The sequence below is a fragment of the Schistocerca piceifrons genome, chromosome 2 (assembly GCF_021461385.2).
Source record: "Schistocerca piceifrons isolate TAMUIC-IGC-003096 chromosome 2, iqSchPice1.1, whole genome shotgun sequence".
NCBI classification, from domain to species: Eukaryota; Metazoa; Arthropoda; class Insecta; order Orthoptera; family Acrididae; genus Schistocerca; species Schistocerca piceifrons.
Window position 1 is genome coordinate 79,088,277 of NC_060139.1, and position 27,835 is coordinate 79,116,111.

Sequence of the window (27,835 nt, forward strand, 5' to 3'; positions counted from 1 at the left end):
TGATTTCTCTCTTAATCCGACGGAGGCGAGGACACTGCAACTTCTGTACCGATGTTTGGATGTAGCTATGGCGAGCATCTGAAAAACAAACTATGTTACACGTGCGAATTTATTGTAATGTAATATGTATTTTTGTCCATTATGTTACCTTTGCTGCCATTATGTTGGGGTGACAGAGTATCTGTTATAATCTGTTTTCTAGGTACTTCTTACAAGCGTTACAAGTTTTTCAGTCCAGATAGTCAAGTAAAGAATGCAGACTTTCGAAATTACTTATCAGTTGTAAATTGATTTGTTTGTAAGGACATGTACCATTTCATCTCCTTCTCCCTCCCATTTTCTAACAGCCGTATACACACACACACACACACACACACACACACACACACACACAAACAGACAAATAACCAGGAGAGTTTGAACAACCGAACAACAGATAGACAACTCTTGTTGATCTGCATGGATAACGCGTTGATTTCTTTATGAAAAATAAAGACTGCAGAATGTTCTGAAAACTGTTTGTGCCACAGACTCAGATAATCTCAGTTACCTGCTTGTGACAAGTAATATATACACCTTTAGGCGGAACGCCAGAAAGCCGTAAATAGGTACGTTTCCAATGGAGATGGGTCAAACAGTTACACATGCCAGAATCTTCTAATAACATCCTAATTTCCTTGAAAATAACTGCGAAAAGGGCGTTTCTTAAGCAATTACTGTATGTCACAAAACAGGGGTAAAAGTAACAGACTGAAAAATTGCTAGTGTGAAAGAGATAACTGCTTTTTATCAGTCAACTTGGTCACGATTTAATTGGAGGCAATAGTAGAGAAAAGTCTTCAGGATGTGACATTAAGCTGCAAAATATCATAAGCAATAAAAAATTTGTAGGCAAAATTGCAGACCGTTTAACGTTTCGTCGACGACGAGGTCAGTGAAGGTGGTACGGAAATAAGGGTTGAAGAATGATAGAAAAAGAAGTCGGTCGGGTCCTTTCCAAAAGAACCGTCATAACATAGGTCTTACCAATTTCTGGAACTAAGTGAAAAATAGACCAGCACAGCCAGAAGGGATTTGAAAACCATTCCTTCGGAAGGTGAGCCAGTCCCTCAGCTACCACTCAATTCGAGTAATTCGAGTGATGTGACGCGATGGTTAAATCAAGGCGCAGTTTTGGGCAGAAATTTATTTAGAATTCCGTAGTTACCATCAGATATTCCTAGCAGGGGGCAATCACAATAAGCTGAAGAGTGGGAACTGCCAGAGAGAGAACGACATTTTACTGAATATTTACAGAAGTAGGTGATTAATGGTGCAGCTTCAAGTTGTATATTTGAAAGACCTTAGTGACAACTTTCAAAAAAGTTGTAATATCAGACAAATATGATATTGCGCAATAACCTTTCTCACCTTAGTGGTGCTTGTGGCTGTTTCAGAGCCGTGAAGAACTATTCTTGTTCTTTTTGGTTTTACTGCCTATGGACCACTTCAATCAATCATTGTCTGGTCATCTTCTTCAAAAAGATTTTTCTTGTCGAATTACCCAGTATCTGTTCATTCGCTCTGTTGTTTTTTGTCGTTCTTCATATGTAAATACCTTCTTATTGTACATCGCTTGTCTATTTTTAGTCCGAATATTATTTTGATGTTTTTCAGTTTCTTTAAATTTTCTGCTTTGTTTTTCAAATCGTCCACGGTTAATTCTGGCTCTTTCATATCATCCTTGATTTCCTTTATCCATCCTACACGTTGCTTCATGTTCCAAACTTTCTCTATAATTTTTCTTGGTAATCTGGTTTATGGTGTCATAATACGACCAAAAAATGATCTCCTTTTGTTCCGTGTAATGTCCGTAATGGCTCCAGTTCGCTGTACAACACTTCGTTTGGCACTATCAGCCATTGTCTATATATTATTTATGCATGATTTATTTATTCTTCTCTCTACTTTCGAAATTTTGCCGATTCTATTTTGCTGTGTGACTTTAAAAAAAGTTTCACTTCCGTTTGTGACCTCTGGTTCAACCACCATCTTGCAATGTTTTAATTTAGTTTCGATTGACAGACATTTTTTGTTGTGTGTACATCGTGTTAATTTTTGAGCTCTTATCATTTTATTAGTTCTTTATTCCATGCAAGTTTCTCGTCCAAGTTGTGTATTATATTTTTTCCTAGATATTTAAATTGTGCCATTGTTCTTGGTTTCCTGTTATTTACTGTTATGTGGATTATTACACATGAAACTGCTACCATTATTTCAGTCTTTTCGAATGGCATATTTTGTAAGCTTGTTATTTGATTTCTGTCTTCTTGGTTGTTATTAGCTGGTAACGCTTAGCCATTTGCGAATCACAAGTGATTTAAGTTTATTTGCTCTTTCTTGGTTTCTGTTCTTATGTACATAGGATTTCTCAGGTTTATAGGATTTTCCTTGTATCATTCTCTTGCGACATGCTGAAGAGCACAGTTGAAAAGCAATGGCGACAAACCATCCCCCTGCCTCAACCCTGTTTTAATCGTACATAGCTCTAATATTTCTCCTCTGAACTTTACTTTACATTTGGTGTTTGTTAGAGTTAACTTTATCATTTATGTTAATTTGGGATAGAGTCCGAAATTCGTTAGTATCTTCATCACTGAAGATCTGTGGATACAATCAGAAACCGTTTTGGATTCTACAAAGTCCATGACTTGTTGTTTTTTCTTCTTTTGTGGTAATACACAGCCAGTTTCAAAGTGATTATCTGTTCTAGACAGCTTCTCCAGGGCCTAAGTTGTCCTTGGTATTCTCCTAGTTCCAGTCCAAGTTAATCTTCATATCGATTCTATAGAGTTCTTGATATGACTATATAGGTGTTACTCTAAAGGGAAATTCCTCTGTGGTTATCTGGATTTGATATGTCACCTTTTTGTGTATTGGACGGATTATTATAAAGAATGATTTACAAAATTTGTCGGTATCCATAATGAGACCAACTCGAAACAGTTCCACATAATTAATGTGGAGAATTTACAAACAAAGAAAATTTATAATCGCGCTACGCGTAAATGCACATTTTAAGCAGTAAAAATTGACAATAGCTGCAAGTAGTTCATAGTAATAGTAAACATCATAACATGTAAATGTCACATTCAGCCAGTACCAACCAAACAAATCTAATATTTCAGACCACTGGTATTAGGATAATAAATGTACCAAATCTTGCCACTGTTAAGTTTGATCTTATTCTGTACAGTTTACACTTCGATATTATACATTTTCTTCACTTCGTCATGAACGAAAAGAGATTAAACCATTCAAGAGCCTAGATTTTTAAGAAAGAAGTCATACAAAGCAAATAGGTTTTTAATGTAATTCTAATCTTAACGTCTTGTTTTTAGATGAACTACACTGCGTCAGTATTGCAGTGGGCTGCCAATGTTAGTCTTCTCTCAATGTTCCAAAGAGAACGGAAACCTGCAAAACAGGGGTACATTTATCGCAGGAGATGTTGTAACATCCAATTACGTCAGCCTGCAAGGAACTGTGCCGAACTGACTGTGCGACAAATTTAGGCTCACAACTGAAACAATAAGAAAGAAGCAAAAGCAGGCCTATTACACATGAACGTCATTTTCTGCCGTCCCAGCCTGGTTATATTTAAAAGACGTATGCTATTGGTGGAAAGTAAGAAACGTAGTTCACGGGACACAACAGTGAACTTATTCTCTCATCTGTAGCAATTTCCCTACAACAACCGTATGCCAGACTGAACAAAGTGTATTCTTGCTGCACTAAAAGGGGATTTTGAGCATCCTATAACAAACATTTAGAAAGAAGCTTCGCGTTAAGTTCAAAGTATATTTGGTGACTTAGTTTTGCTGACCGTTGAGCGATTTCCGAAGAAAATGGCACGTAACGCCCATTTTTGATGGTCGAGCATTGCGCCTGGTGTCAGCACAGTGAAAACAGTGTCCGGCATGAGCATCTTAAAAAAAGAAGGGGTCATTGCGCCCACATTTCTTAATATTTGTCTAGGCTGCATGATTCGCAAATGGATTGGCGATAACGCTCGAATACAATGAGATGTATACATTGTATTACATTATCAGTTACTCCCAGGAGCACTGCTACTACTGTCTGATCAATAAAAGACGTATACTGGAACGTGAAGAAGTGAATTGAATGTATCCAAAACATTAAAACAATTTCCGTTGAAAAGGATAAAATAATTGTTAACAATAAAAATAATTTAAGTTAGTAATTTTAGCTACTTAAGGAGAGAGATAAAATTCATACACTGACACTGACACTGACTTTTTTAAACAAATCAAAATCTCTCGTTTTGTTGTTGAACGAAAGTGGACTCATAATCAAGACACAATAACAATAGCGATGAAAGCTTGAAAATATTTTCTGCTATTAAAAGTTGGAAGCAATGGAATTTTCGACTGCAAGCAAGACAGCTACACCGGAGCATCATAATTAAGATGTTTTAACACTATTAATCATTCAAATATGCAGATATCCGAAAACTGCTGAACATATTTATTCTACACTGCATGAAACGAAAATCACGATAAGAGGTGAAATTAGAATGGAAGTGTTATTAGAATCACTAGTGATTGTTATCTCTCAAAAACTGCAGACGCATAGGAGAAAGCAGTCCGGACAAAGAGAGGAAGCGATTATTACTGTAGAGGATGAATGACAAATATTTCAAATGAAGTAGGAAGGAAATGTTACGGAAGTTTCAAGGATGACCTCTATAATGAAACAAAGGTTCCACTCCCGTCAATTGGTGATGGTAACATGCGGGAACTACTATCGTGTAAAATCCTACTTCGGTTCGGGAAATCACCAAATTGAAATTGTAAGCAAATATCATCCGTAGAACACTGAAATTTTCCGTTGTTCCTATCCTTACAAAAAAAAGTAAAATTCCTAACATTAATTTTAATGTATACTGTTTTATAAAAGGTAAATTAATGCAACTATTTCGATGAAGCACGTATTAGGTAATCAATGGCAGAAGCCAGCAAAGCGAAATGTAGAGACTGTAGTACAAATATAGACACCGGAAAAAAACAAAGTAAAAGTAGTCATCAAATGACCTCACTGTCACTTTTATCTGTAACTGTTTTTATTGTGCTACTGCAGTTTCTGCTTATGTACCATACATTGCAGTTTCGGCTTATGTGCCATAGTCAAGCATAAGAACTGATGTCATATTACAGCACAGAAACAGATTAAAAATGAAAACTTGTAAGGCTGTGTCACTGTTGATGCTAGTACAGTCACAGCTGTTATCAATGACATGAGTAAGGTCGCGGTATTTACATTCAGGATGAAGTGATTCTGGCACTAGCTATGCTTCACAGTGGCACATAAGCCGAAACTGCAATAGCGCGATAAAAACAGTTATAATTAAAACCGAAAACTACGAGTGTTTAAGAATTTATAGAGGCTATGCACCTGTATTTGCGAGAAGTTAAAAGATGCTTGAGGAACAAGTGAGATTTTGGTCAAATTTTATAATGGATATTCATAGCACATTGCTGTAAAATTTTGAAAAAGACTATTTTTCCTTTTCTATCTAAAGTTTCTCTCATTTTGTAGATGACACAGATGCTCACTGCGACAAGACGGAGAGAATTAAACCATGTTAATGCCGATGGGTTCCTCGCAGCACTTGTCACACACAATTGCTCTGAACTGTAGATAAAAATATCAGTTATGGGAACCAAAACAAGATGTGAAGTAATTTTCATACATCTTATGAGCCTAACGTTGTAATCTTCAGTCTATATGACCAGTGTCGAGTCAAAATAAAGGCGAAAGGTGACTTTTAACGTCTGGTCGACACCTATGTAATTCAAGACCCAACATAACCGAATTGGAAAAAGAAAGGGATAGGAAACGGCCATGACCTTTCCAAAGGAACTATCTCACATTTAGGATAATGGCATAAAACCTGCATCTGGGATACTTTATCAGGGAGTAGTGGTACTCGGTACTCTCCACCATGCACCATACGGTGGCTTGCGGAATATCTATGTCGATGTAGATGTAGAAGTAGATTTGAAAACCGTTCCTTCCGAATGTGGGTCCGCTGCCCATCACGCTTGGTAAACTTCCTTAAACATTCGATTTTAAAAATAATCTTTTGTCTTTTCCTGAAAATTATTTTATGTACGCTAGCGCAGAAAAAGAGTGTTTAAGAAGTATGTCCCGAAATGGATGCTGCTGCCCGATTCCGTCTATTACAAATTATGTGTGTATTGGAGGTGAATGGTAGAATGCAGAATTGCGCATTCGTGCACGTCGCATCAGCGACTTATTGTTTAAATCACATCAGTTTTATCATGTATCTATCTATTTCATTACCGGTTTCATTAGCCTGATCTGATTAGAGCCTTGTGGTGCTCTCTTACATCAGACCAGGAACTACACGTATCAAAAACTATTGCAAAACATGCTCAGTTTTTATAGGTAACTGATGCCTTAGCTATATGAGAAGCTATTACGAAACTAACTATCAATACCAACATAAAAATAATAGCAACTAGTGTAAGGAATTAATAATAATATCTTCAGACATAAAGAAAAATAATAACATTAATTAGGTTAGTGTTTTCGAAGGCAAGTTTAAAATAATCGGAAACGGAAGATTTAGTGAAATGACACGGACACTAACAGTTAAGACTTTGAAGATGGTTGGGGGGGGGGGGGGGACGTGAGGAGGGTAGGCCGGAGTGACTAGAATGATTGTAAATATGTCACCTTATTAATTAAGTGTTCGACAAAAGCTGCTCTGTCGTAGTAATTTACATCACCAGACTAGTTCCGGGCGTTGCTCATAATCATCGGTATCTGTATTACACAAAACACTCATACTTCTTACAATAAGATACCTACAGTGTATATTGTAAAGGTTTACATATCTCTGATGTTTCAGTTCATTGTTATTCGACTTGCCTTGTATGTAATGTTCCCTGGCGTATTCAAGTGGCAATATTTCTTAATGTTCGTGCAACAATACGATTACATATAATGTGTGTGTGTGTGTGTGTGTGTGTGTGTGTGTGTGTGTGTAATCAGCATAAGGAATTTTTTAAGAAATATATTTAACTGCTAAGGGCAATTGCTGTACACGCAAAGATAATTTTTGGTGTACATCATCGGATATATATATAATGCTACTTATAATTTCTTATCTCTGTTAGCAGAGAAGTTATATTTATGTGAATATAAATCATGTAATCGTCTTATTACGTGAACATTACGAAATATTGTCTTTCAAAATAGCTAGAGAATATTACATATGAGGAAGCTGAATTACAACGAACGGAAATATCATGGATACATAAAACTCTACAATACACAGTGAACTAACTTATTATAAGAAATATGTGTCTACCGTGTAGCACAAATACCGCTGATGATGGGCAACGCCTGAAACTAGTCCGGTGGAATAAAATACTACCGCAAAACAGCTTTTGTCGAACACCTAATTAATAAGAAGACATATTTACAATTTCTACAAGCAGAGCACCAAACGTACAAGACATTATGGCTGGAGTGAGTTACAGAAAAATATGTGGATAGATAGCGATTGATAAAAGGTGGACTGTTAATTGTCTTTTGAAGTTGGAAGTGAGTGTAGTGTACCTGAGATTTTGAGGACCATCGTTTCATTGCATGGTTCTTCATACGGAAGACTATTTTTTGAGAAGATGGCTGTGCTATGTAGTGGCACAAAGAAGCTTTTACTTTGTTGAAATTAGTATTCTGCTATGCTGCTCAGATAGCATGCGTTCTAATTGAATATTAAGAAGGGAAAGTCCAATGAATGACCAGACAGTAGACCATAGAGAGGGTGTCATGGTCTCTATGCTCTTCTGCACCTACCTGACATGTGCATTACGCATACGACAAAATCGTTAGGTTTTCGGTAAGTATATTGGTTTCTTGACAACGGGGCTACTGCAAGGAAGTATCATTCTCGTAATATTGCATTTGTCTTTTCTCTTGTGCATTCTTTGAAACGTTTGAAAAAGTTCTTCAGTAAAAGGTAACACAAACGGTGTAACAAAATTTCAAGTGTAACTGTTTTCCTGCATTTTCTTTAACGCTACAGTACCAAATTAAATAACAATCGGAAAAACTCTAACAAGAGTTAGAAAAAACATTTTAGAACAGAAAATAAGATTTAAAATATTGTTCGGAGCTCTGGTGTGTACAAAGAAATAACAATCGCTTAAAATGTCTCTTTTGATGTTTGACAGATTTGGTGACACAGCTGATTCGTCATACAAGTAAAACGAATGAAAAGTTATGCTTTACGTACTAACGTATGTGCCTGCATACATCTTTATTGTTCAACATAGCGATGAGAAATTTAAACGTGATTGTAAGAGAAATGAAGGCCGTTCAGCTGAGAGGGAGTACCTCAGAGATTTGATCTGATCGAAGTCCATAAAGTAATAACTCCAGAAAAGCCTCTCTTGACACTGTCATTATTATTTGATCAAAACTTGACATATCCGCGATTCTTATTTATACAAAATAGGCTATTTTATGTCTGTCGATCGCTGTTTTTTTATCTGAAAATGTCCGGTTTCGTACAATGGTGCCCATCATCAGATCATTTGTGTTGCTTACGCAGTAATCTGTCCTAACGGTATTACCAGTTCATTGTCATATATGGTAGTGAAATTACAATTCCAGTCGAACAAATTATTCTGTAACTGTGACATATAATCTAAAGATGGGCAACATCGCGCAAAATCTATCACTTTGAAATGAAAAACAGCAATCGACAGACTTAAAATGAGCCTACTTTGCATTGTTATTATTTTCTTAGTTTAATGGAATAATTTCAAGTTATTGTAGGTATGTGACCGCAGTTTTCCAAGTAGAAAAATGTTTAACGGTGATCATAATTTATTATCTTATTCATTTTAACTATCTAATTTAGGGCCTCAGTTCGTCTCTCATATCTCACCAGACATCCTTCGCGAATCAACATTACAATACGCATAGTACATGAGCAGCACATAACGGTAACAATAATAGCAATACAGTGTTAATAGATGTAATAATGAATAAATGGAACTAAAGAAATATCAGCATTGTTAACACTGTGTTAAGCAGTTTCTTCTTCTTGTTCTTGTCGATTGTAGATAATGGTATTCAACAGAAACATTTGGCAGCCGTACAAAAGGAGTCAAACATGACGAAGTAGTTTTCTGGAGAGAGAAAGCGCAAGACTCATCAGGATAAGTTAAGCAGATGAAATGGAATCAACTCCCCGTTACGCGAGCGTTAATTCCTCACACGGTTATTGTCGCCGAATATAGGTATTTGGACACAAGAACGGTGTGTATGAATGACTTTCGGAGGGTTCTATTTACGCATAATACATTTAAAACACATATACAGTGAGGCATCCGCAATACAATAGGTGAGAAATATTTTTGGCAATTGTTCGTAAATAGCTCCAGTACCTCCCTGCGGAACACCTCTATCAAGGATACTATCAAACGTCATACATCTCAAGAGCAATCCTAATCGATTTTCACTCATTTGTAAGCAACATGATACGAGTTATCCTTCGACCTCGATAAATTCTTCCTAGAACATCTCAGACTTCCAAATATATATTACAAACAAATGAAAGCTCTGACCTCTTCAAAGCATGTATCCTTAGCAGCACATGCCTAGATGTTACGGCGAACTTAATCGATTTACATATTAGTGCGTGTTCCAATAATGCGTATTATATTTTGATCCAAGAATAACTTCAGAACGTCTATTTTTGCCTTTGTTACAAGAGCTGCATTTTTAGGTCCAAGTTAATGCGCAAAATATTAGATGATCTTATTCTGACATTGGTAGGATATTTACTTTTCTTCCGTTTAGTTATTTCATCTTTTTCTAAAAGGAATATGGCCCCTGTAATTCAAATTTTTTAATTATTTTTTGACATTTTTTGTTCTGTTCCTGTATGAAAACCGTTTTCATGTACATAATCCTCATTTTCCGAGTCAGCAATATCGCCGTCAGGATCTTCATCACTCAGCTCATAGAACAATTTTAGACATATATCAGGATCTCTGCTAAATTCTGTCCTAGGCTTTTTACCTTTGACATTTATTCCACAAACTACTAGCCCGGACGATATTTACTTTTCTTAGGTAATTATCCTACTTAAAAAACAAATTACCTGTAATTAGTTTCGATAAGCTAAAATTACCAAAATTGGATTGAATCTAGGAAAGCAATGAAGTAACATACACTTACTTTACTTCCACGCGGATGACCAATGTCCTCCATGCTGTAATAATGTTCCAGTAACAATGCAGCTTGGGTACCTGAAAGGCAGTAATGGCTGAACCGAACGGATGGTGAGTTAACGGAAAGGCACTGAAAATGGCGCAAACTCAGTCCAGCCCAGTCAGACGAAATAGAGCGAAAAAATCATGTCAATGACGAGTTGTGCGAGCAGTAAAACCGAAACAGAGAGAAAGATGAGAAAAAATAATGTTTACAACGTGATAGATGTAATAGTTCGATGTTAGACAGATTGCGAATACCTGGGATGTACCGAAAGAAAAACTACTATGTTGATAACAGAGCTTCAGCCTCCTTCTGAATGCAGAATGGATTTGGATGAGACGCAGCGTGCAGGGCAGTTTGGTTTTCAATGTGGTGTTGCAGGTATGGAATGATGGCACGAATCTGATATGCGAGGAGGGGCGTTGAAGACACCAATGACTGAGAAAGCGATGAAGAAAACAGAATGTGTGAAAATCACGTCGCTTATCCTGTCGCATCCAACCTAACTGAGCATGGAAGTGAATGACACATCAAACAACCGAGTGTTAACAAATACCTGAGGCAAGCATTCATGACTGGCTCAAAGGTTCTGGAATTTTCACTGTTCGTGCGGTGTAGAGCTGTGTCACAGCAGTAAGGATTTGGCAGGATTCTCGACTGCGGTAGTTTCAAACAAAAATTTAAATTAGGCAAGAGAGAGATTTTTTGCTTATGCAACAGCCTATTTTCTCAATTTAGATGGCTATCCAAGATTATCTATAGATCTCCTATTGTTTTTTGATTAATGGTATTGATTTATTCATCTGAATAGCATGTCAAACTGTGTTCAAGAACTTTTTGTGGGAATATAATGTTCTTGACATGCAAATATTGTTCCGATAGGGCATAGCAAAGGAAGGAAGAAAGTATACCTGAAAACAATTTTGTTTGTGGGATTGTGACCTGAGAAAGAAATTCGTCAGTAATTCTCCGATTCTCGTGCACACATTTTTTTCCAAAATTCTTCTTTTCTTCAGGAAAAAACGGCGATCACAGTTTTGCATTAGAAAACTAAACGCGATACACGAATGAAAGTGCTTATTGCGAGGGTAGCTGAATCAATTATCATTTAGTACTACAGGAAACACGCTACGTATCAGTCATTATCTATAGTTTTCCAAAATGGCAATTTACTTAATTTCTTCAAGGAAACTGGTCATTCAACAACTTCCGTGCAGACTGTTTCGCAACTCCCTGGGTGAGCGTTTTCATAGTACATTCAAATAGAATTGTGTAAAACATAATTTCTGCATGTACCAAACACTCCACAAGCCACTATACGGTGCGTGGCGGAGGATAGCTTGTGCACTGATAACCGTTCTGTTTCCTGCTCTAGTTTCATATGGAACGAGGGAGAAACGAATGTCTTCGCGCCTCTGTACTAGGTTTAATTTCTCGTATCTCGTCTTCACGGTGCTTAAGCGAGATGTGCGCAGGTGGTAGTAGAATCGTTCTGCAGTCAGCTGCATATGCCGCTTCTCTAAACATTTTCAGTAGTGTTTAAGGAAAAGAACGTCGCCTTCCCTCCAGAGATTCCCGTTTGAATTTGCAGAGCATGCCCGTTACATTCGCGTTTTAGGAATCTCATAAACTTGGCTGCTTGCGCACGCAACAGGGAAACGCGTGTGCATGGATGAGGTTACTTATGTGGCAACCTTTAGTGGAGATTAAGATTTTGTTCTTCTGCACCGTTATTCAAGAAAATGACAGTTAATGCAATTTGGTGCAATATGCTTGACATGCGACTTGCAATAGCCAGTTTTTCGTACCAATGATGGACGTTGACCAAAAGCGGTAGTAAATTAATAAACTGTTCTACTTCAGACAACTGTCATGAGTTTCCTGAAGGAAAACAAATAGTTTCAGTCTGTCAAGCACGTTTTTCGAGTGTCTATAATTTAAGTATTTATACTGTACACCCTCGTATTACGCCATCGGCTTGAAAATGTACGCGAACGGAATGTTTTGAGGCATGCACTACACCTACTAGGATGTAAGAAAGATGATTACGAAAAAAAAACAATATTTGAATGATAAATTTATTTCCATTGTTAGCCTTTGAGTGTTGATGAAAATGACAGTCATACGTTTCTGCTTTGTACAAAACGAAATCCTTTACAGGAAGAGGTACGGTGAAAAAGATATGAGTGACGTTTTCTAAACGCAACATAGCAGTCAGCTTGAATAAAATTAAAGAGAAAAGAAGAGCAATCAAATCTACAAGATAAGTTCTTCAAAGAACATCCCTTTTTGTGGTCATTTACGAAGAAAATTTCGTGATTTAGTGGAGATTAAGATTTTGTTTGCTACGTAAATTCTGAGGTAGGGACAACAACTGCAACATTTTTTCCTGCAGAATTTAGAGGTTAGTTGCGTCGTGAAATTGTGACTTCGTAATGAACACATATTACAGAATTATGAAGCCAGAAGCTATTCGTGCACGTTGTCGAATAGTTATTAAGTAAAGAATCTGTTATTATGATGACAAAAATTTTAACGGATGTTGAAAGATTGGCAGGTGAATCTGCTTAGCGTCTGAAACAAGTAAACTGATAACCAGACGAAAAAAAAAGAAAAACGTCGCTCTGTTTTCAGAAAATGCAGCCGTGGTATGCATTGCCCGTGAGAAGAAAGGAATGAAGGAAGAGGTAGTAATACATATTGAGTATCTACAAATTTAACAGTTCCTGATTACCAGCAGGCTTAATAAATAAGATTTTTAAATTACCGAGAGAAAATAATAAGCTTATATGTAGATATGTACTTAGTTTTGACATACTCTCGGTTTGATAGTGTGTAATTAATAAACGGGAATTATGTCAACCCCAGTATTATTCGTGTAGGCGTACATGCCATAGGTGCAGTATTTACCTGTTACAGTGGCAGTTTGGTAACCGCGATCCCTAGTAAGCAACTTGCATATTCATATGTGCATACTACAAAATGTTTAATAGAGCAGAAAACGTCACATGAATTCTACAATGCACAAACAAATAAACGGTTAGAAACTGTTTCATTATACTACCTGCCTAAGAGTTTCATCTCCCCTGTCGTTTAAGTGTGATTGTCGATCTTGCGTTTTTTCTGACAAAAAGTTCACTAACCGCTTTAGTGTCCACTCATACAAACAAAAATCTGTACCGTTTTGAGTTCATACTAGCATAAAAAAGAAATAAATGACCTTTTTTGTTTAAAATAGGAAGGTAACGTTTTTGTTAGAAAAGTTATAGTTTAAATTACCATTTAATGACAATATATAGTTGGACAAATTTTGATTGTTTTCTCTAACGTTTTTATTCCGTGCAAGAAGAGCAACTCTGTAAGTCTAATTGTTTTTCCTCATATTATGCTATTGATGATTTCGTAAAGGGAAGTGGCTGCAAATTGTTATGAAGTCAGTAAGCATCGCTCTGCAATAGAACAGTATACCGTGCCACCGAATAGACAATATCTGTTACTTTTAAAACACTGGTTTGAAGCATTACATAGTTTAACAAAAGTACGAATCACCATAGAGTTTACAAAGAAATCAAGCTTCTCGACGACTACAACGCCTGAATATAAATAGTTCTAATTACGCACAACGATTCACACTGTATTTCAGTCTTACTATTATTGACACTGTTTAAGTTTAATTTACTGCAGATGATACCGTCGTACCGAGACCAGATTATAATGCATGTCTCCTTGTAACAAGCGGGATATGTCAGTTCAAGAAACGAAGGAAGGCAAAGGTGTGAAACAACAGGATCTTGCGTAATAAACTACTGCGGTGTTTAAACCTACCTTCTGGTTCAGCACAGCTTTAATACCTTAGATTTCCGTTATCTCTGAGTTTTGTCCTGTTATATTAACTTTGTGGTATCTGTACAACAGACTTATAATTCATACAATGTCATTTGTTTTGAAAGCAAACGAGCGAACTCATTTCCATAGTTCGAATTGAAACTGATTTATTATTTTGAGAAAACTGACATGGGGCTGCAGTCTTGCTATGTACTTCTACTACACCTTTCTGTAAATGCTGGAAAGGCTGCATACATAAATTAGCAGCGGAAAAATCTTACACGGAAAACGTTACACGGAAACCTGGAACTGTTGGGAAGTGAGAAACAGTGTATGAACAACGACAGTGAGACACGCGATGCAAAATTTGGCAGAGTGTTTAAGCTTCATTCTTGTTATGTCTTCCACGATAACTGGAAAGCGAAACTGACAGTCAGACATCCCGAAAGGAAAAAGAACCGCATGAAACTATGCTCAGATAACTTACTTCCAGAAAAAATGAAGATAAAAGTATAAATTTATGTTGCAGTCTAGTCAGACCACCACCAAACGGCTTGATTTGCATTGAAACATATGTCTGATCTTTCTTCCTGAGAACACAGATGTTTTTCAAAATACCTTAGCAAACAAAAGTGCGTTAGGAAGTTATGTACATTGGTATTTGGCTAGCCCAAAGCTGTACATGATTTCAGCTTATATGTCTGCATAAATGAAACGTTTTTCATCGTAATGTTTGCGGTGAAAATGATCCACGTTACATGTAACTGTCGACATGCTGTTGAAGTATTTTCTCAAACTAACGCTAGCGTATGAGACACTGTCTTAGCTCTCGTAAATTCTCTTAACAGTCCGTGACATAACGAAAACAAATATCACACTTCTTCGACTACTTGGTAATGAATTTAATCTGCGGCAAATTTTAGGTACTTTGTTCGTAGACAAGTAAAGCATAGAAGATATTTAGTTAATAGCAATGTCTAGTTTTTTCATAATAATTTGTAGAAAATACGCATACCGTTTCATAAAAGATAAGTCAGTGGTGGCGATAGTCGGTCACTAAATATATACGATGTTTCCAGAATGAAATTTTCACTCTGCTGCGGAGTGTGTGCTGATATGAGACTCGAAGTATGGAAGGTAGGAGACGAGGTACTGCCCGAAATAAAGCTGTGGGGAGGGGTCGTCAGTCGTGCTTGGGTAGTTCAGATGGTAGAGCGTTTCCCCGCGTAAGGCAAAGGTCCCGAGTTCGAGTCTCTGTCCGGCACACAGTTTTAATGTGCCAGGAAGTTTCATGTACGATGCTATTTTGCCAAATAGACTCCGGGCGTATCACCTATTTTTAAAAGCGTACATACTTTTTTACATACATTCTTTAAATTTCTGTATGTTACTGGGATAAAATACGGGGAGCGAAAGGTTATCAGCATCTTTTACAGGAACAGAAGGCTGCTACAAGTGTCGGAGGGCATGAAAGGAAAGCAGAGGTTTAGAAGGGATTAGACGAGACAGGGTCGCAGCCTATTCCCAATGTTATTTAGTGTGTACATTGAACAAGCTGTGAAGGAAATCAAGAAAAATTGTAGAAAAGTTTGACGATGACGCTGTAATTTCAGACACTTGGAGGTACAGTTGAACGGAGTGAACGGTGTCTTGAAAGGAGAATGTAAGATAAAAGCGAGAAATTTGTTGACATCGAGTGTAAATTTCAGTGTCAGGAAGACTCTTCTTAAGGTAATTGTCTGGATTGTGACCTTTCGCGGAAGTGAAATGTGGACAATAAACAGTTCTGACAAGTAAAGAGTAGAATCTTTTGAAATGTGGTGGTACAGAAGAATGCTGAAGATTAAATGGGTGTATCGCGTAACTAATGAGGAGTTACAGAATAGGATTGGGGAGAAAAATTTGTGGCATAACTTGATTTGATAGGACACATTCTGAGACATTAAAGCATCGTCACTTCAGTACTGGAGGGGGGGGGGGGGGTGTTCGTGTTTGTGAGGGGGTGGGGGGTAAGAAATTGCAGAGGGAGGCCATGAGACAAGTACAGTTTGCAGGTTTAAATGAACGTCTGTTGCAGCAGTTATTCGGAGGTGGAGAGACTTGCTCAGCATTGAGTAGCATGGAGAGCTGCATCAAACAAGTATTTTTTTTTACTTTATTTTAACTTAGAAATGTGTCGCAGCATTTTGGAGCGACATACTTAAGATTAGAAGCATTAAACGTGGAGAAACGTGCATTGAATGTATTGCTACTTCAAATATATAGTAAACGATAGATATGCTCTCGAGCCGTTGAATATGAGCACGTTTATTATTACTGGAAACTGCAAATCGGGATGTATTTATTGTAACTATATATGAGAACAAACTGCATTCTTCTATTAGCTAATTAACTTCGTAGTTAATTTTATAATATCATTTGTTATTCAGCGTCGCTGAGCGATCTTTGACATTTAAAATATTAACTTCCTGTACATGAAAGCGGTATTTAATGCATATTTGTAAATAAAAGAATGAGAGCAAAAAAAAAAAAAAAAAACTCTCAGCTTTAGTATCCATAAAATACTGGTATGGTAGCTTATATTATTTTAGTCTGCTGGCATACTAGTAAACGATAATTATATATTTTACTCTTTCGTGGTTTTTCTGACTGCTACAAAAATCATTAAAACTATTATTACTTGTTTGTAAACGCTTAAAAATATAATTGTCTACTTCACAAAACTTGTTACTAAGTAACATTTTACTGATTGTAATTAGAAAAACACAAATATACAGAGTTATTTTGTTACAATGAATGCGGAATACAGCTAGAACGTTTATGTGTAATTCCTTCTGCATAACGTATAAGTCCAAGGAAAACATAAATAACCCCTATAAATAAATTTGTTTTTGGATGGGATCCGTCTTAAGCAAAATACAATTCGTCTTCCCTTCTATCACCTACACAGGTTTCACTTAAGTTTCAACATCATCAGTGGGATTTCACTTTCCTTCTTGTTACCACGTACTGTGGGTTTCCAGGTCTTTTATGTTCCGCATTACAGTTGTTATCCTTTGACAGCGACGTTTTGCTGCTAGTTTGTAAGCAGCAACAGCGACAGTTTTGCAGTTTCTCACAGTGAAGAAAAAAAACAGAAAACAGAAAAAATTAGACTGTGAAAGGAAAACAGCTGTGACACAAAAAAAAAAACAGAAAAACCCCAGAATGTGGCAACAATACAGAAAATAAAAGCCCAATAATAATGCTGAAAGTTCATCGAAACATGTCTGGGTAATAAAAGAAAAGATAAATTATGTTTTGTTCCAAACATAAAATTATTTGTAAGCATATACGGACAGAAGGGCTTCAAAGTTAAGAGGAAGAAAATATCTATAACAATCATTCAAGAAGAGAATTCTAAAACAGTTGTGACATCAGTCTCCTCAGTCACTTGTGCATTGTAAATAGTGAATGAATCAAGCGTTGCTGTTCTGCATGCTAAACTTAATTTAATTTACTTATAACATAAATCCCTCTCTCACTGTATGTACCGGAGTGGAACAGAACAGAAAACCGCTAACGTTAGTTAGAAGTACTCTCCACTTTTTACCGTGTAGTGACTTGCGAATGTGAAAATCACTTAAAATAAATGAGTGATTACTGAGGGGAAGAGGAACTAGACATGACTGTAATCTTTTTGTATGTACATTACGAAATTAACTCCACTACGAGCAAAAGTTGTCACCGCCCTGAATTACAGTTTCGAAATATATCGATGTCCCATAACGAATACCATCGTGTGAGATGTAGAAACTAACATACATGTTAAATCACCAGGTTAGGAATATTGTTTTTAAATTACGACGTATTCAGTCACAATAATTTATTTTAGGGTTTTATCTCTAGGCGTTGCTGAGCTGCAACTCCATTCTTAAGAACTATAATGACGTTTATGAGCTTTACACCTCATTCAGTTTGTCATCTAGTAGCAGTTTACATAACGGATAACATAACATGTCTGTCAATAATGTGAAATCACCCCGTTAATGAGAGAAGAGGGCATCTGCAAACGAAATCACATATAACACTCCAGTGCGCGCAGTGTTTATCCAGTATCTGCTGTCCCTAACAAGTACGCATGAGAACGGATACCTAATAATTTCAGAGACGTGTTGCTAGGATCGTTACGGATGAGTATAACCCATACGAAAGCTTAACAGAAATGCTTTGAGAAGTTACATGAAAATCTTTGGAAGAAGGGCGACGCTGTTTTCGCGAAACCCGACTGGATAAATTTAAGGAATCGCTGTTTGAGGGAGACTGTCACAATTCCGCTATCACCCTGGTACATCTCAAGTAGGGATCGAGAGGATATGAGAGATTAGGGCTCGTGCCGTAAGTTACATTCACTCCTCCCTCTCTCACTGTCTGTACCGGAGTGGAATAGAACAGAAAACCGCAACGTTAGTTAGAAGTACTCCACTTTTTACCGTGTAGTGACTTGCGACTTATACAGAATGCTGCTGCAGCTGTCTAAAGATGGAGTCAAAAATACAGTTGAGGTTGCGAACATCGACAACTGATCCTTGTCATAAAAATCTAAAAAAGGTGGTAGAGAAGTCGCAGTAAAAGGCGAGACGGAAGGGAGACCGTAAGCAGTGAAGCACGAGAGAAATGTGTGTTAGCAAAATCTACGAAGAAAAATAGGGGAAATATTTTTTAATAATGAAAGGCGCCCAAGAGAAAGCTGACTGGGAGATCTGAAAAAGACGTTAAGACTTAGCATGAACTAATGGGGTGGGAAAAATAAGAGAGCACGTTCAGTGGACTGGATGAAAGAAGCTCTATGCAGAGACTGACTGTTGCAGTCAGTGTGACCTTGGACGGTGTGGCGAAGAAAGCCAATACAAGGAAGGAACACCTGGAGACAGACAGGAAACACGGGCTTGCAAAGGCTTGAAGAATATGAAGATAGGTATTGCGAGACGAAGGAGAAGGCGGAGATCCAAATTTATTGAGAGGTTCCCCTAACCTTGCTTGTTATTTACATTTTTGGCAGACGTAATTAATGTTTTATGTGCTCAGTACGTATCCACAACTGATCGGCCACTATAGAATTGTTCATATTGTTTACCTTATGTCAGGGATGACCTATAGATATAGATGTAATCCTTCATAAACTGATAATGCTTTTTACAAAGACTACATTTTACGTATTGTGCGTGAATTGTGTTAAGCACGAAAATGGGATGTTTCTTGTCAGAAGGATGATGTTTTAAAGAAACACTTTTAACTTCGTTAAACAATTTTATTGTGTCTTCATTTCTAGGTAAGTGGTTTGAGAGCCTTCGACTGGATAAATTTCACATTATTCCTTAATAACCATGTTAGTGTCTGCCTTAGTAATACTTTATTTTTAAAGGTGATTCATATTCTTATTTCTTCTGCGTTAAAAAAGACATGATTTTTCGTGTTGCCTCAGAATAAGTATACATTTTAAAATACTTTGTAGATGCTGTCGTAAGCGGATACTATTTTTCTCTTGGACCTAAATATATTTCAGTGCTGTTGCATCATCACCAGTGAGATGTTCTCCTGCTTAGCCCTACATTTGCTTTATTTTTGAGTGCGCCAGCGTTGGGTTGTACAGGCGTGCTTCACAGTTTTGGGGGCAAAAAAGAAAACTCATTAACAAATGGTGGGAAATTGGCGGTTGTATCGTCCAAGACAATGCTCATAGAAATAAACAAAAGTGGAAATAAGTAATCAAAACAAACTCGCTGATGATAAAACAGCACTGAAACATGTTAGACCGAAGAGGCCAATGATAAAGGTGAAATCTTCAAGTAGCTGAGTTAACACGGGCTTAAGTAGTGAGGTTCTAAAATCGCAAGATGACAGCGTGCACTACGAGCACATTAGGCAAATGACTATAAAATAAACTCCTAATAAATTTCGCTGACTGTAAGTAATGGACATAAAAGTCTGATGTGCTGCTACTAGACGTGTACCACGAAAACTTAGCTAGGTGTGATTTCTACTGTTATGTTCGCTTATCCTATGTCGTAATTGATTCTAACGATGATAAGAATGGAAAAAGTGTCTGTGTCCACTTAAAGTTTGTTTAATAATAAACATATGTCAGTTGTTTTTTGTGCTAAAGCTTTGTCAGTGACGCTCTACAACAGATTTCTTTTTCGTAACTAGAAACAGTTCGTAAGAAGAATCAAGTCTAGCAGCTTAGGGTTTCAAAGTCAACTGACTTCCGTGCCATACAGTGAGACATGACTAACAATTCTTTCATACAAAAGAACCTATTTCGTGTTTTTTTTATTTTATTAATTTCAGCGTGGAACAGGAATGTTGGGGTATATGTGACTGCAGGCTTCTACCAGCTAATGTAGGAACTAGGCTGCAGTAGTAATTTTTGAATGACATAAACGGGAAGCAGTAGTTGGAAAAGTAGTGATACAGGATTGTACCGCATCCGCGGTGTTATTTACCTGTACATTGGACAAATAATGAAGGAAAGCACGGATAAATTTGGCATGGGAACTGGGGTTCAGGGAGAAGAACACAAAATATCGAGGTATGTACAGGCCTACTGTCTCAAGGAAACACAGTGGCGGTCTTGAAAATAGGCACATAATAATAAGAATAATTATGATAATTAATGTAATTATTATAAACAAAAACTTTGAAGTTTGACAATGAAATTTTAAGACCTTGTAAGGGCAGCTAACGTCGTGAGTAAAAGAGTTACAAAATGAACATCAATAAAAGTGGAACGTAGGTAACGGAGTGTAGTCGAATTAACGCAGGCAATGCTGAGCAATTAAACTGTGAAACGAGACACTGCAAGCAGTAGATGAGTTTTAGTATTTATGCAGAAAATAGAAGACGACAATCGAGTGGGGTTGTAGACTGGCTATAGCAAGAAAAGCGTTTCTAAGAAACAGAAATTTGCTAACGTGAAATATAAATTTAACTTTTAAGAAGTCTTTTCTGAAGACATTTGTTTGAAGTGTAGCCTTGTGCGGAAGCGGAACGTGGACGATAAACATTTAACACAATATGTGAATAGAAGGTGTGACTGTAGTGTTACAGAAGAACGTTGAAAATTAAATAGATAGACTGATTAAGTAATCAAGGACAAAAGAAGGTCAGCATCGGTCATAATGTTGTCTATACTTTTTATCGCATTGTAGATCTAGATTTAAATTGACAGTGTATTATAAGTAGTCATGTAGACTTACTAATGCTTGTACATGGCAGAGTTAGATGTCAACATGTGTCGTTATAATTACGTTCAGTCTACATGACTACTTATAACGCATTGATGACAGCTGCTTTGTCAGTTGAAGGCAGAACCATTACGACCGATGCTGACCTTCTTTCTGTCCAGGATTGCTTCACAGCCGTATAGCGTAATCATGCCCAGGGAATCAAACATGAAGTCGATTAAGTAATGAAGAGGTAATGAATCGAAATAGGGAGAAAAGAAATTAGACTTGACACGTCCTGGCAGGGCAGATGCTGAGGCACCAAGGAATAGTTGATTTGGTATCGGAGGCAACTGTTCATAAAAGGGAGAGGAAGTTTGGACAGAAGTAGGCAGATTCAAATGGGTGTAAGATGTAGCTGTTAGACAGAGATGAAGAGGCTTGCATTGGATTGACTAGTGGAGAGATGGTTCAAAGCAACTGTCAGACTGAGACAACAATAGAAGCTTTCATGAAGGTATTGTTTCAATAAAAGCCTCCTAGATGTGTGACCAAGTCAGGCTGGAATGTGGTCCAATTTATAGACAGTGACATATGTGGTTAATATTACACGAGTGACACGGCCACGTACTGAGGAGGACTTAAACGTCATATCAAAAACGCCTTCGGCCGTCTGTATTTCAAATTTTATTTTACTTATGCAACCAGTTCAAATGGTTCAAATGGCTCTGAGCACTATGGGACTTAACTTCTGAGGTCATCAGTCCCCTAGAACTTAGATGAAGAGGCTTGCATAGGAAAGACTAGTCGAGAGATGGTTCAAACCGTCAGACTGGGACAACAATAGTAGGCTTTCATGAAGGTATTGTTTCAATAAAAGCCTCCTAGATGTGTGACCAAGTCAGGCTGGAATGTGGTCCAATTTATAGACAGTGACATATGTGGTTAATATTACACGAGTGACACGGCCACGTACTGAGGAGAACTTAAACGTCATTTCAGAAACACCTTCGGCCGCCTGTATTTCAAATTTTATTTTACTTATTCAAACAGTTTCAGCTGACGCTTGGAGAGAACGGCAGAGGATAGAATTCCAAAGAAAATGATGAAAGGTATGATCCATTTAGTTAGGCGAAAAGGGAGACATAGAAGAAGACGGCTCGACGAGGTAATAATGGATATCACCAGTATGGGAGTCCGGTGGTGGAAAAGAGCAGCAAATAACCGAGAAGTGTGGAGGAAGGTCGTTGAAGAAGCCAAGGCTCACCAAGGGCTGTAGCGCTACTGAAGAAGAAGAACCAGTTTCGGCGTTTCATTAGCTATTTCGATTGCTCGTGAGATTGGATTCTTCTCATACGTCGGTCAAGCGCCTGAAGATAGCATAGTGAAAGTGGCCGCATAGGTAAAATAAAATTTGGGATAGAGACGGCTGAAGGCGTTTTTGATTTGATGTTTTGTAGCGAACAGACGAAGTCCCTCAGCCATCCTGTATGCAGATGGACTCACGGGGACTCGAGAAGGGCGTTGCTGAATGTGTTAGTGAATGTCGCGTACCGTTTCCGCGTTACTAGTGAGCGCGGATTGATTCGCGATGTCGGCCATTGTGGCTACCAGAGGAGGGACGAGCCATTTGCGATGCCATAGCGGAACCCCGTCAGGAATCTAGGCGCCCTATTCTCTGTGACGTAGGTGCGTGGGGGAGGCCGGCCGTGCGCGAGGCGTATCGATCGCGCGCACTGCCGCCCCCGGGCACGCGGCGCCGCTAAGACGGCGGTGGCTCGACGGAGATTCGCGACCAGAGCAGAGCACGCGGGGGGCAGAGCCGGGGCCAGCTGGAGGGCGCTGCGGTACTGACCTGCAGCAGTGCGGCGGCGGAAAGACGGCGGCTCGGGGACCGCTCCGGGCTGCCGCCGAAGCCTCACTGAGCGCGCCGTCTCTTCATCTTGTAGTGGTGTGGCGGCGGCGGCGGCGGCGGCGGCGGCAGCGCCGGCCCACCCCTGAAATAACTGCTGAGAGGGGAAGCGCCTCGGCGCGCCAGCTGCATTCCGAGCGCGGCGCGTCCCTTGTGTTCCAAGACGGCCGCGGGCCAGGTAGTCGCCTCCAGGCTGCAGGCTCCAGGCCGCCCCGCGTAAACAACCGCCGGGCTCTGCGAGGGGCCGGCCGGCAATTTAAAACTCGCCCCCGGCGCGCGGCGCTGCGCGCGACCGTTAAAAAGATGTTACGCGCCGCAACGGAAGCCGCGCCGGCTCCGGCGCCTCGTAAACTGTTTTAAAATCCCTTCTCTGGCCGACGTCTTTCTACCTGAGCGCTTCTGCTAGTGTGTGTGTGTGTTTGGATGTGTATGTGTGTATTTGTGTGGGTGCGTGCGTGGGCAGCCGGTATTCGGCGATCGGGTAATAATCTTCTTCGAGGAAGGAGGACCCTAATCACGAATAACAGCCAAGTTCGAGCAGATGGAATTGCGAAGTTCCAGAGATAAGGGGGGTTCTTAGCCACATACAGGGTGTTACAAAAAGGTACGGCCAAACTTTCAGGAAACGTTCCTCACACACAAAGAAAGAAAATATGTTATGTGGACATGTATCCGGAAACGCTTACTTTCCATTTTAGAGCTCATTTTATTACTTCTCTTCAGATCACATTAATCATGCAATGGAAACACACAGCAACAGAACGTACCAGCGTGACTTCAAACACTTTGTTACAGGAAATGTTCAAAATGTCCTCCGTTAGCGAGGATACATGCATCCACCCTCCGTCGCATGGAATCCCTGATGCGCTGATACAGCCCTAGAGAATGGCGTGTTGTTATCACAGCCGTCCACAATACGAGCACGAAGAGTCTCTACATTTGGTACCATGGTTGCATAGACAAGAGCTTTCAAATGCCCCCATAAATGAAAGACAAGAGGGTTGAAGTCAGGAGAGCGTGGAGGCCATGGAATTGGTCCGCCTCTACCAATCCATCGGTCACCGAATCAGTTGTTGAGAAGCGTACGAACACTTCGACTGAAATGTGCAGGAGCTCCATCGTGCATGAACCACATGTTGTGTCGTACTTCTAAAGGCACATGTTCTAGCAGCACAGGTAGAGTATCCCGTATGAAATCATGGCAGTGAATCGAGGAAGTACAGTACATACTCACGAAACTAAAATGAGCTCTAACAAGGAAATTAAGCGTTTCCGAACACATGTCCACATAACATCTTTTTTTATTTCTGTGTGAGGAATGTTTCCTGAAAGTTTGGCCGTACCTTTTTGTAACACCCTCTATGTAATAGCTCTATGGAGCAGGGTATTTTCCCAGATAGACTGAAGTATGCCATTGTTAAACCACTGCATAAAAAAGGGGAACACGAAAGACCTAAGTCGAAACAAGGCCCCGGGAGTAGACAACATTCCATTAGAACTACTGACAGCCTTGGGAGAGCCAGTCCTGACAAAACTCTACTATCTGGTGAAGAAGATGTATGAGACAGGCGAAATACCCTCAGACTTCAAGAAGAATATAATAATTCCAATCTCAAAGAAAGCAGGCATTGACAGGTGTGAAAATTACCGAACTGTCAGTTTAATAAGTCACAGCTGCAAAATACTAACTCGAATTCTTTACAGACGAATGGAAAAACTGGTAGAAGCCCACCTCGGGAAAGATCAGTTTGCATTCCGTAGAAATATTGGAACACGTGAGGCAATACTGACCCTACGACTTATCTTAGAAGCTAGATTAAGAAAAGGCAAACCTACGTTCCTAGCATTTGTAGACTTAGAGAAAGCTTTTGACAATGTTGACTGAAATACATTCTTTCGAATTCTGAAGGTGGCAGGAATAAATACAGGGAGCGAAAGGCTATTTACAATTTGTACAGAAACCAGATGGCAGTTATAAGAGTCGAGGGACATGAAAGGAAAGCAGTGGTTGGGAAGCGAGTGAGACAGGGTTGTAACCTCTCCCCGATGTTATTCAAACTGTATATTGAGCAAGCAGTAAAGGAAACAAAAGAAAAATTCGTAGTAGGTATTAAAATCCATGGAGAAGAAATAAAAACTTTAAGGTTCGCCGATGACGTAATTCTGTCAGAGACAGCAAAAGACTTGGAAGAGCAGTTGAACGGAATGGACAGTGTCTTGAAAGAAGGATATAAAATGAACATCAACAAAAGCAAAACGAGGATAATGGAATGTAGTCGAATGAAGTCTGGTGATGCTGAGGGAATTAGATTAGGAAATGAGACACTTAAAGTAGTAAAGGAGTTTTGCTATTTGGGGAGCAAAATAACTGATGATGGTCGAAGTAGAGAGGATATAAAATGAAGACTGGCAATGGCAAGGAAAGCGTTTCTGAAGAAGAGAAATTTGTTAACATCGAGTATAGATTTAAGTGTCAGGAAGTCGTTTCTGAAAGTATTTGTATGGAGTGTACCCATGTATGGAAGTGAAACATGGACGATAAAAAGTTTGGACAAGAAGAGAACAGAAGCTTTCGAAATGTGGTGCTACAGAAGGATGCTGACGATTAGATGGGTAGATCACGTAACTAATGGGGAGGTATTGAATAGGATTGGGGAGAAGAGGAGGTTGCGGCACAACTTGACTAGAAGAAGGGATCGGTTGGTAGGACATGTTCTGAGGCATCAAGGGATCACTAGTTTAGTATTGGAGGGCAGCGTGGAGGGTAAAAATTGTAGAGGGAGACCAAGAGATGAATACACTAAGCAGATTCAAAAGGATGTAGGCTGCAGTACGTACTGGGAGATGAAGAAGCTTGCACAGGATAAAGTAGCATGGAGAGCTGCATCAAACCAGTCTCTGGACTGAAGACCACAACAACAACAAAAAAGGGGATACGTCTGATGCCAACAACTACCGCCCAATCTCTCTTCTGACTGCCTTATCCAAAATTCTTGAAAAAGTACTGTAGAGTAGCTTCACACCTTTGTATAAATAAAGTTTTAACAAAATGGCAGTTTGGTTTCCAGAAAAGTTTTTCAACGGAAAACGCTGTATATACGTTCACTAATGAAATATGAAATGCTCTGAGTAAAGGCTTTTGAGTTTGTAAATCATGGAATACTTCTAGATAAACTCAAGTACTGTGGCATGAACGAGACAGCGCTCAAATTGTTTAAATCATACCTAACTGGAAGCGTGCAGAAAGTTGAAATAAGCAGTCCACGCAATATGCAAAAAAACTGGTGATTTCTCAAACTGGGGAACAATCAAGAATGGGGTGCCGCAAGGTTCGGTCTTTGGTCCTCTGCTGTTCTTAATATACATTATATATAATATATATACTTGCCATTCTACATTCACGAAGATGCAAAACTAGTACTTTTTGCCGATGATACAAGTATAACTATCACACCCAACAGACAAGAATTAACTGGTGAAATTCTAAACGATGTTTCTCAGGAAATCATGAAGTGGCTCTCTGCAAATGGGCTCTCGTTAAACTTTGACAAAACACAGTATATACAGTTCCACACAGTAAATGGAATGAGAGCATTAATAAATATGCACTTCGATCAGAAATCGGTAGCTAAGGTAGAATATTCGAAATTACTAGGTGTATGCATTGATGAGGGGTTGAATTGGAAAAAACACACTGAGGATCTGCTGAAACGTTTGAGTTCAGCTACTTATGCTATTAGGGTGATTGCAAATTTTGACGATATACATCTCAGTGAATTAGATTACCACGCCTATTTTCACTCTCTGCTTTCGTATGGCATCATATTCTGGGGTAACTCACCATTCAGTAAAAGAGTGTTCATTGCACAAAAGCGTGTAATCAGAATAATTGTTGCTGGAGCTCATCCAAGATCATCCTGCAGGCACCAATTTAAAGAGATAGAGATCTTCACTGTAGCCTCACTATATTCACTTATGAAATTTGTTATTAAGAATTCAAAAGTAATATCGGTGTACATGGCTACAACACTAGGAGAAAGGATGATCTTCACTACTCAAGGTTAAATCTAACTTTGGCTCAGAAGGGGGTAAATTATGCTGCCACAAAAGTCTTTGGTCACTTACCTAATAGCATCAGAAGCCTGACAGATAGCCACATAGCATTTAAAAGGAATTAAAAGAATTTCTTAATGGCAACTCCTTCTACTCATTATATGAATTTTTGGATATAGTAAGTGGGTAATTTCCCCAACCCCAGCCCCCAAAAAAAATTTAAAAATATTAAGTGTCTTGTAATATTTTGTGTGATGTAATATCTTGTATAGACACCTTTTATTAACCTGACACGTTCCACATCATTACGAAGTGTTGTATTCATGATCTATGGAATAAGTACTAATCTAATCCAACCTGTCTTCGTCGTCTAGGAGCACGTGCGCTGCATTGCTGCCTTGTAAAGGCGAAGATCACCCTTTCTGATCCTGGCCTTTGACACGGTTTTAGATGTGCCCTACTATGCAAGTGTCGTGAGAATAGATGTCCCCTATTATACAATTATCTCTTCTTTTTTAAT

At 38.7% G+C, this 27,835-nt stretch overlaps 1 long non-coding RNA gene across 1 annotated transcript in view; it reads right to left on the reverse strand.

The window, feature by feature from the left end:
* Positions 1 to 23,272, reverse strand: part of LOC124777978 — a 104,690-nt gene extending 81,418 nt beyond the window's left edge. Inside the window, exon 1 of the long non-coding RNA XR_007015816.1 lies at positions 23,206 to 23,272. This is a non-coding gene — a long non-coding RNA (uncharacterized LOC124777978). The remainder of the gene's footprint in view (positions 1 to 23,205) is intronic.
* Between the last annotated feature and the right edge of the window lie 4,563 nt (positions 23,273 to 27,835).